The sequence below is a fragment of the Triticum urartu genome, chromosome 7A (assembly GCF_056163025.1).
Source record: "Triticum urartu cultivar PI428250 chromosome 7A, HENAU_Tu73, whole genome shotgun sequence".
Taxonomy (NCBI): Eukaryota; Viridiplantae; Streptophyta; class Magnoliopsida; order Poales; family Poaceae; genus Triticum; species Triticum urartu.
The window spans coordinates 602,570,208-602,579,883 of record NC_141879.1 but is presented as its reverse complement, the minus strand read 5'-3'; positions in this window follow the sequence as shown (position 1 = coordinate 602,579,883).

Sequence of the window (9,676 nt, the reverse complement as noted above, 5' to 3'; positions counted from 1 at the left end):
CTGAGAATGCATATGACCTCTTCTCCTTCCCTCGCACCTTAATGCTGTCACAGGTACATGTCCGTGGGAGAATCCTTTGGTTCTCATAGTCTGCATTCATTTGCAGAATTCTTACAGCATCACACAAATTCTCCTGAAGCCAGTTCCTGTTGGTCCAGCAAGAGAAAGCCTTTGAAGCCTTTGAACGTCTTGAAGCCTTTCAAGTTAAAGTTTATGGCTTCAGAGAAAGTAGCAAGGAAGGGGGGCAGACAACGTCGTGGCGGAACATCCAGAGATCTGCCTGGTGAACTCGCAGAAATGTATAAGACAGATCCTGAAGAGGATTATAGTCAGCGCAAGACCCGAATCCAATGGATTCGACGCTATTGGGCAGAACAATGGTTCAAATACCGCTTCACAACCCAAGAGTATGCTGAGAAAAGTGCCATCAAAAGACCGTGGGGAGACATCTTATACAAGAACCTTCTACCCAGGTCCAGAGATGAAGCTATTGCCCAAAGCTTCTATCCATGCATGGTCCGTGGGCCACATCCTGATGATGCACATCCGTCGTCACTACTCTGGTGTCGTGATGACAATCTGTTCAAGCGCAACTTCCAGTTTGCCCAAAACTCAGCGAAGCAGAACAAGAAGAAATTTGGGTTAGACTTCAACCCTGGTCCCTTAGCACCAAGGGCAGATGGCACACGAGAAGCAGAACCCAATGTCATCGGTCCGTATGCCAACCTTGAAGGCCTCATCACCTACATCTTGGTTCAAGGGACTGCAGTGAATGAGCCTGCGGCTGACACTGAGTTTGATGACGCGCCTGCAGTGCCGAAGCCAAAGCAGTTGAAGAAGCCAAAGGCTTCAAAGCCAGCCCCTTCACCAAAAATCTCAAGGGCGAAGCCATTGGCAACTGCACCTCCTGAAGACAGTGTGCAGTCTGAAGATTTATCACGCGTCTCCAAACCCCAGAAGGCCAAGATGCCTCTGTCTCACACTGGCAAAGAGCTAACAGCTGCTGCCATCCTGCACAATGACGACATTGATCTGTCAAGTGATGAAGATCTTGCAGATGACGCTCTTGAGCAACTCATCAAGAGCAAAGAAGAAGCAGAAATCTTCAATGATCTGCCTCTCTTTGATGTCACCATCATCCACAACTTCATTGACGAGTGGTTTGACACGCCAAACATCAGCTTTGAAGATCTGCAGCTACCTATTGGCCTCAGTGTCGCCTTCCAAGGCGCCATTGCTTCAGAACTTGCTATTGCCCAGCGCATTGTTGAACTGAAGCAGAAGATTGACTATGAAAAGGCTCAGTTCAAGAAGCATATGGCCAAGCTCAGCGTGCAAGAAGTGAAGAACTTCAAGACAATGATGCACGAGCTCAAGGAAGCCTTTGTGAAGAAGCGTGCAGAAGCTCAGGGTTCGCGTGAGCGCATGAAGACTCTGGCTGACAGATGTGTGCACGCCTATAATGAGGCTGAGAAGCGCAAAGCACTTGGGCGTCCTGGCATCGACCCTAGGATGGCCGCAAAGAAGAAGAAGAAGCCTGCTACAGCTGAATCTGATGCACCAAGGCAAGAAGCAGTTTCGATTGTCTTCCCAACAAGAATGACTGGCTCGAAGCCAAAGAGCCGGTCAACAGCTTCAGAGCTCAAGAAGACAAGAACTGCTGAGGCTGAAGCCAGGAAGAGGAAACACTCTGAAGCCTCTCCTACTGCCCCCACCAAGAAAAAGAGAAAGACCAAGAAAGCTCGGGCTGCTCCCACAGAGCCCTTGATAGTTGAACCCATTTCTATGGTTCATCCTGACGCAGAACGTCAACTGACAGTTCATGAGCCTGCTTCCACAGAGGCTCCTGAAGATGAAGACATTCCAGAAGCTGATCCCATCGCTGCTGAAGACATTGGTCATCATGACAATGTACAGGATGATGCAGTCCTTCCTCAGTTTGAAAACAGCAAACTCATCAGCATTGGTCGTCCACTGACGCCAATTGCACAGGATGCTTCATGGGCGGATCGCCCACAAGAGGAAGAAGACTATGAGGCCCAGCCCACTCCAACTCCACAGGCGTCGTCTGCGTTCCGCAAGCTTCGCAAACGTCCAAGGCCTCCAGTCTCTGCTGAAGACATTCCGGCTGCATCAGCCGCAGAAGAAGAAGTACCACAAGATCCCACTCCCCTGATCCACCAAGAAGAAGTTCTCCAGGAGAACGTGCCTGTGACCGACCCTCCAGCTAGTCAAGTGGAGGATGAAAATCTTGAGGCTGCCACAACCAACAACGAAGCTTATGTGGAGCCCTCCCCAGCAAAAGCTTTAGAAGACAGCGAAGCCACTGATCCCGCCACTTCTGTTCCTGAGTCTGCTGCCGGTCCCTAATTCAACTATCATGTTGAGCACATGCCTCAGGTCCAGAAGCCAATCCCAAGACTGCCAAGGTTTCCAGGTCCTGCATCAGCACCTGGCTCCTTCAACATCAATGGCTTCAGGGCAGACAACACGTTCTTCAATAGCTCCAGGAACCCCTACTCAAGGGAAAGGATATCATCTGATCGGTTCTGGAGCTATCCTCAGCGAAGCTATTACTCTTGCATTCTTTACAACCAAGGTTGAATCTTCCCACACAAGCGCCTTGATGTTGAAGCTATATCTGGTCTGCCCTGTCTAGGAGAAGCGTTGGATTGCTTCAAGCAAGTGGGTCTGCTGCAGTTTGTTACTGATGAAGAGCATTGGAATGAAGAGCTGCTGCTACAATTCTATGCCACACTTCACATCAAAGGGTACAGCAGAGATCCGAAGACTTGGGTCCTGGAGTGGATGACTGGCAACGTTCATCACGAAGCCAATGCATTTGACATCATTGAGCTCACTGGCTTGCCCACTCCTGGCGATCTCTTCGAGCAAGGCTGTCAGCTGCATGTTGAAGCTATTGAGAGCATCTTTCAGCGGCCAGAACCTAATATGAGTCAAATGCTCAGCATGATGAAGCCATTTCCCCAAGATGCTGCTTATCCCACAGAGTTCTTCGTTGAAGACCTTGAGTACCTGCCCAGAACCATCTATCACATCATCAGGCGCACTCTCTGGCCTATCAAAGGGCACTATCCAAATGCCAAGCTTCAGGGTGCAATGAAGACTTTGGTCTTCTATATACTTCATGGCAAATGCTTCAATGCACAGGACTTCTTCATACGCCAACTTGCTGCATCAGGCATTGATCTGTTTGGTTTGAAGTTCTACGCCCCTTGGGTCATGCGGCTGATCAAGCTACACTCCGCCATCTCGTATCAGCCCTCAGCCCGCAACCATCGGATCTTCTTGCCTGACGTGGACATGTCTACTGAAGCCATATATTCTGAGCCTGCCAAGCAACCTCTAAGTCTTCAGAATGCAGAACATCAGAGTTTTACTCAGAACGTTGAAGGTGTTGAAGCAGTTTCTCGGGTGTATCCTTTGGCTGGCACTACACGTGCACCACACCCTGCTTCAACTGAAGCCACTGACTATGCCACTTCTCCAAAACCCAAGAAGCGCACTCGTGTTCTCAACGACCGAGAGCTTCTTATGGCTCTACATCAGAAACAAGATAGGCATCATGACTGGCTGAAGCGTCAGATGAAAAGCCTCTTGGTGGATGTTAATCGCACTCGAAATCTTGCCACCAAGAATGCGTTCGTTGCCCATGAAACCTGTCGCCGCACATGGAAAGGGCTAACGATGATGCTTTCTGAAGCTGATCTTCAAGAGGATGGCTTCACTGAGAGATTCAAGTTTGACTCCACACCTACTCGAAGGGCTGTGCTGCTAGGAACTCCATCCCTTGAAGACTCTGAGTTCTCTTCCTCTGCTGCCACTTCACCGCCATATAATTCTGCCACAGTGACTGCCAGAATTATTGAGGAAGAAGACGATGCTACTTCACCGCCATATCTTTTAGCACCTCCAAGCTCTTCTGCACCGCCAAACAACACCAACAACCCTGCTACTTCACCTACTCCTCATGGGAACGAGTAGATGCTCTATGTCTTCAAACCTTTTTGGTCATTACTGACAAAAGGGGGAGAAGCATATGAGATTGATAGTCTTCAAGCGGGTCCATACGGGCGGGTGCTTTATATTTTGCTTCGTGCTTACAACTCTCGTTTTTGCTACATTTGGTTCTTATGAGTTGTAACACTTAAACTAGATGGTCGTCTGCTACTTATTTGCCACCTTGGTTTGCGAAGATAAATTCCGCATGTGCGACGATAAATTCCGCACTTAGCTCATTCTGCAGACGTCCATTTTCCATTATGCATGTCATTATCTTCATATACCTTCACATGCATAGTGGATTGTCATCATAAGTTGAAGTGGATCTCCACAAGTACAACCTTCCATGTGCATTTGCATTCCAAAAGCAAATTAACTCATATGCACATCTTCAGGGGGAGCCCTTGCAACTTATGAAGACAATTCCTTATTCTTTACAATTTCACAGAATATATTCCCCGTAGAAAACTTCAACTAGTTTGTCATCAATCACCAAAAAGGGGGAGATTGTAAGTGCATCTAGTGCCACCCCTAGTTGGTTTTGGAGTATTGACGACAAACCTAGTTGAGGGACTAATGTGTTTGTGAGAATTGCAGGATAACACAGGTAGAAGTCCCTCATTGATTCGGTTTTACTACCAGAGATGACCCCTAAAAATGTATGAAGACATTGAAGTCAAAGGTGGTATATGAAGATATTCACATTGAAGACTATGACAAAAGAAGACACGTTATGAAGCCTATGGAGCTCGAAGACTTAGATCTTTCGTAGTTCTTTTTCTTTTGTGTTGAGTCATAGGAACCACCGTACTGTTAAGTGGGGTCCAGGAGAACCAGTCAGAATGACTGAAGTGATGCCTAAACCAAAAACCTATGTCTTCGAGTGAAGACAATGAGAGCGAATCTTGTCCAGAGCCGGACAAGTCAGCTTTGCTTGTAGCCCAAGTAAAGTTGCCATGAGAGTTTGAAATATGACCGTTGAGACACGTGTCAGTTCCCTAGTGACCCAGGGTCATTTCGGACAAATCAGGTCGGGTTGCCAAGTGGCTATAAATAGCCCACCCCCTACAACCATTAGTGGTTGGCTGCTCAGATTTCAGTGCACGGCTTTTGTCGTTTGAGAGCAACTCACCTCGAAGCCTTTGATAGAGAATTCCTTGTGAGGATAAAGCCCTAACCACCCAGAGCCAGAGAGAATTGGGCATCACTTAAGTCTTCTTGTCTGTGTGATCTAAAGACTTATTACACTTGAGGACTGTGCATCCTCCAGCCGGTTAGGCGTCGCGTTCTGAGCATCCAAGAGACATTGTGGATTGCCGGTGAACAAAGTCTGTGAAGGTTTGGGAGTCTACCTTGAAGACTTACCAGAGTGATTGGGCGAGGTCTATGTGACCTTAGCTCAAGGAGAATACGGTGAGGACTGGGTGTCCGGGACTATGTGTCCTAAGGTTTAAATACCTAGCCGCTCCAACCAGACGTACAGTTGTCACAGCAACTGGAACTGGTTCAACAAATCATTGTCTTCAACGAGTCACTGGTTTCATCTTCACTTCACTTTACTTACTGTTCCTCCTTGTGAAGTCATTGTATGTTTGCTCTATCATTTGTCTTCACTGAGTGACTGCGTGTTCTGTTTGGCTTCACAATATCTTCCTACCTGATCCTTACTACCTAGCTGCTATTAGTCTTTGTGCTTTCACTTCATTGAATACTTGACTATGGTTTGCCTAGTGTAGTCTACCTTCCGCTGCATAGTAATAGGTTTAATTTTTGGGACATTTACATCTACGCCCCTAATTTGCGCCCACTCTCAGATTTACCCCTAATTTCAAAGCCTGCTCAAATTTGCCCCTCCGCCGTTAGGTGCACTTATAGAAATACCCTTCTGTGCCGTTACCGTACGGTCAAAGCAGGTCAAAGCCGGTCAAAGGGCTTTGACCGTCCTAAAAAATAGCAAAAAAATTCTAAAAAATCTGAAAATTTGTGGGATCAAAGATACTCAGGTTTGCAAGGTGCGTGAAAAGTTTCATGTTGTTTGTACATTCCAGGAGCTCGTGTTAGAGGAAAAACAATAAATATGTAAGCATGTGAACAGTAAATTCAAAAAAATAGCAAGAAAATTCAAAAAAATATAAAATATTTTGGCATCAAAGAGGAGCGAGTCTGCAAGCTGCGTGCAGATTTTTGTTGTGTTTGGACATTGGAGGGGCTTGTGGAAAAAAAATTGGCTCGGGAAAAAACTTGGGGAAAAATGACTATTTTGCTTTTTCTTGCTAGAGCTCCTCGCATGTCATTTGATCACAAAAACTTGCAAGCACCTTGTGCACCCAAGCCACTTTGATGCCAAAAAATTTCATATTTATTTAAATTTTCTTGTTATTTTATTTCAAATTTATTGTTCACAAGCATGCAGATTAACTGTTTTTCCTTGCCACGAGCTCCTGGAATGTCCAAATAGCACGAAAATTTGCACACACCTTGGGCACATGAGTATCTTCGATCTCACAAAATTTTAGATTTTTTAGATTTTTTTGCTATTTTTTCTCAGGACGGTCAAAGCTGTTTGACTGGACGGTAACGGCGTAGAAGGGCATTTCTATAAGGGCACCTAACGACGGAGGGGCAAATTTGAGCAGGCTTTCGAATTAGGGGTATATCTGATTAAGTGGTTCGAGTTAGGGACACAAATGCAAATGGCCCTTAATTTTTATCGTTTGTCTTCAAAACTCCCATGTTCTGAAGACTTTCATAAAAATCGCCTATTCACCCCCCTCTAGTCGATATAACGCACTTTCACCGTCGAACCAAGCAAAATAAGATGTATACAAGATAAACATCACATGCAATCAAAATATGTGACATGATATCGCCATGATCATCTTGCGCCTTTGATCTCCATATCCAAAGTACCGTCATGATATCTATCGTCACCGGCATGACACCATGATCTCCAACATCTTGATCTATATCAATGTGTCGTCACGTGGACGTCTCGCCAACTATTGCTCTTGCAACTATTGCTATCGCATAGCGATAAAGTAAAGCAATTATTTGGCGCTTGCATCTTATGCAATACAGAGACGACTATAAGGCTTTTGCCAGTTGCCGATAACTTCATCAAAACATGATCATCTCATACAACAACTTATATCTCATCACGTCTTGACCATATCACATCACAACATGCCCTGCAAAAACAAGTTAGACGTCCTCTACTTTGTTGTTGCAAGTTTTACGTGGCTGCTACGGGCTTACCAAGAACCGTTCTTACCTACGCATCAAAACCACAATGATAGTTTGTCAAGTTGGTGCTGTGTTAACCTTCGCAAGGACCGGGCGTAGCCATACTCAGTTCAACTAAAGTTGGAGAAACTGACACCCGCCAGCCACCTGTGTGCAAAGCACGTCGGTAGAACCAGTCTCGCGTAAGCGTACGCGTAATGTCGGTCCGGGCCACTTCATCCAACAATACCGCCGAACCAAAGTATGACATGCTATTAAGCAGTATGACTTATATCGCCCACAACTCACTTGTGTTCTACTCATGCATATAACATCTACGCATAAAACCTAGCTCGGATGCCACTGTTGGTCAACGTAGTAATTTCAAAAAATTTCCTACGCACACGCAAGATCATGATGATGCATAGCAACGAGAGGGGAGAGTGTTGTCTACGTACCCTCGTAGACCGAAAGCGGAAGCGTTAGCACAACATGGTTGATGTAGTCTTACGTCTTCATGATCCGACCGATCAAGTACCGAACGCACGGCACCTCCGAGTTCAGCACACGTTCATCCCGATGACGTCCCTCGAACTCCGATCCAGCCGAGTGTTGAGGGAGAGTTTCGTCAGCACGACGGCGTGGTGACGATGTTGATGTTCTATCGACGCAGGGCTTCGCCTAAGCACCGCTACAGTATTATCGAGGTGGACTATGGTGGAGGGGGGCACCGCACACGGCTAAAAAAATCAAACAGCTCAATTGTTGTCTCTATGGGGTGCCCCCCTGCCCCCGTATATAAAGGAGTGGAGGAGGGGGAGGGCCGACCCTCTCTATGGCGCGCCCTAGGGGAGTCCTACTCCCACCGGGAGTAGAATTCCTCCTTTCCTAGTAGAACTAGGAGCCCTTCCAAGTAGTAGGAGTAGGAGGGAAGGAAAGGGAAGGGAAAAGGAGAAGGAAGGAAGGGGGCGCCCCCCTCCCTAGTCCAATTCGGACCAGCCCATGGGGAGGGGTGCGGCCACCCTTTGAGGCCTTTCTGTCCTTTCCCGTATGGCCCATTAAGGCCCAATACGAATTCCCGTAACTCTCCGGTACTCCCGAAAATACCTAAATCACTCGGAACCTTTCCGATGTCTGAATATAGTCGTCCAATATATCGATTTTTACGTATCGACCATTTCGAGACTCCTCGTCATGTCCCCGATCTCATCCGGGACTCCGAACTCCTTCGGTACATCAAAACTCATAAACTCATAATATAACTGTCATCAAAACTTTAAGCATGCGGACCCTATGGGTTCGAGAACTATGTAGACATGACCGAGACACGTCTCCGGTCAATAACCAATAGCGGAACCTGGATGCTCATATTGGCTCCCACATATTCTACGAAGATCTTTATTGGTCAGACCGCATAACAACATACGTTGTTCCCTTTGTCATCGGTATGTTACTTGCCCGAGATTCGATCGTCGGTATCTCAATACCTAGTTCAATCCCGTTACCGGCAAGTCTCTTTACTCGTTCTGTAATACATCATCCTGCAACTAACTCGTTAGTTGCAATTAATGCTTGCAAGGCTTATAGTGATGTGCATTACAGAGTGGGCCCAGAGATACCTCTCCGACAATCGAAGTGACAAATCCTAATCTCGAAATATGCCAACCCAACAAGTACCTTTGAAGACACCTATAGAGCACCTTTATAATCACCCAGTTACGTTGTGACGTTTGGTAGCGCACAAAGTGTTCCTCTAGTAAACGGGAGTTGCATAATCTCATAGTCATAGGAACATGTATAAGTCATGAAGAAAGCAATAGCAACATACCAAATGATCGAGTGCTAAGCAAATGGAATGGGTCAAGTCAATCACATCATTCTCCTAATGATGTGATCCCATTAATCAAATGACAACTCTTTGTCTATGGCTAGGAAACATAACCATCTTTGACCAACGAGCTAGTCAAGTAGAGGCATACTAGTGACACTCTGTTTGTCTATGTATTCACACATGTATCATGTTTCCGGTTAATACAATTCTAGCATGAATGATAAACATTTATCATGAAATAAGGAAATAAATAATAACTTTATTATTGCCTCTAGGGCATATTTCCTTTAGTCCCCCTCTAGTCCGAATTGGTTTAGGGAAGGGGGGCGGCGCCCCCCTTTCCTTCTCCCTCTCCTCCTTCCTTTCTCCCTCCTAGTAGGACTCGGAAAAGGGGAGTCCTACTCGTACTAGGAGGAGGACTCATCCTCTCCTGGCGCGCCCCAAGGGCCGGCCGGCCTCCCCCTTGCTCCTTTATATACGGGGGCAGGGGGCACCCTAGGACACACAAGTTGATCTTTGATCCCTTAGCCGTGTGCGGTGCCCCCCTCCACCATAATCCACCTCGGTCATATCGTCGTAGTTCTTAGGCAATGCCCTGGT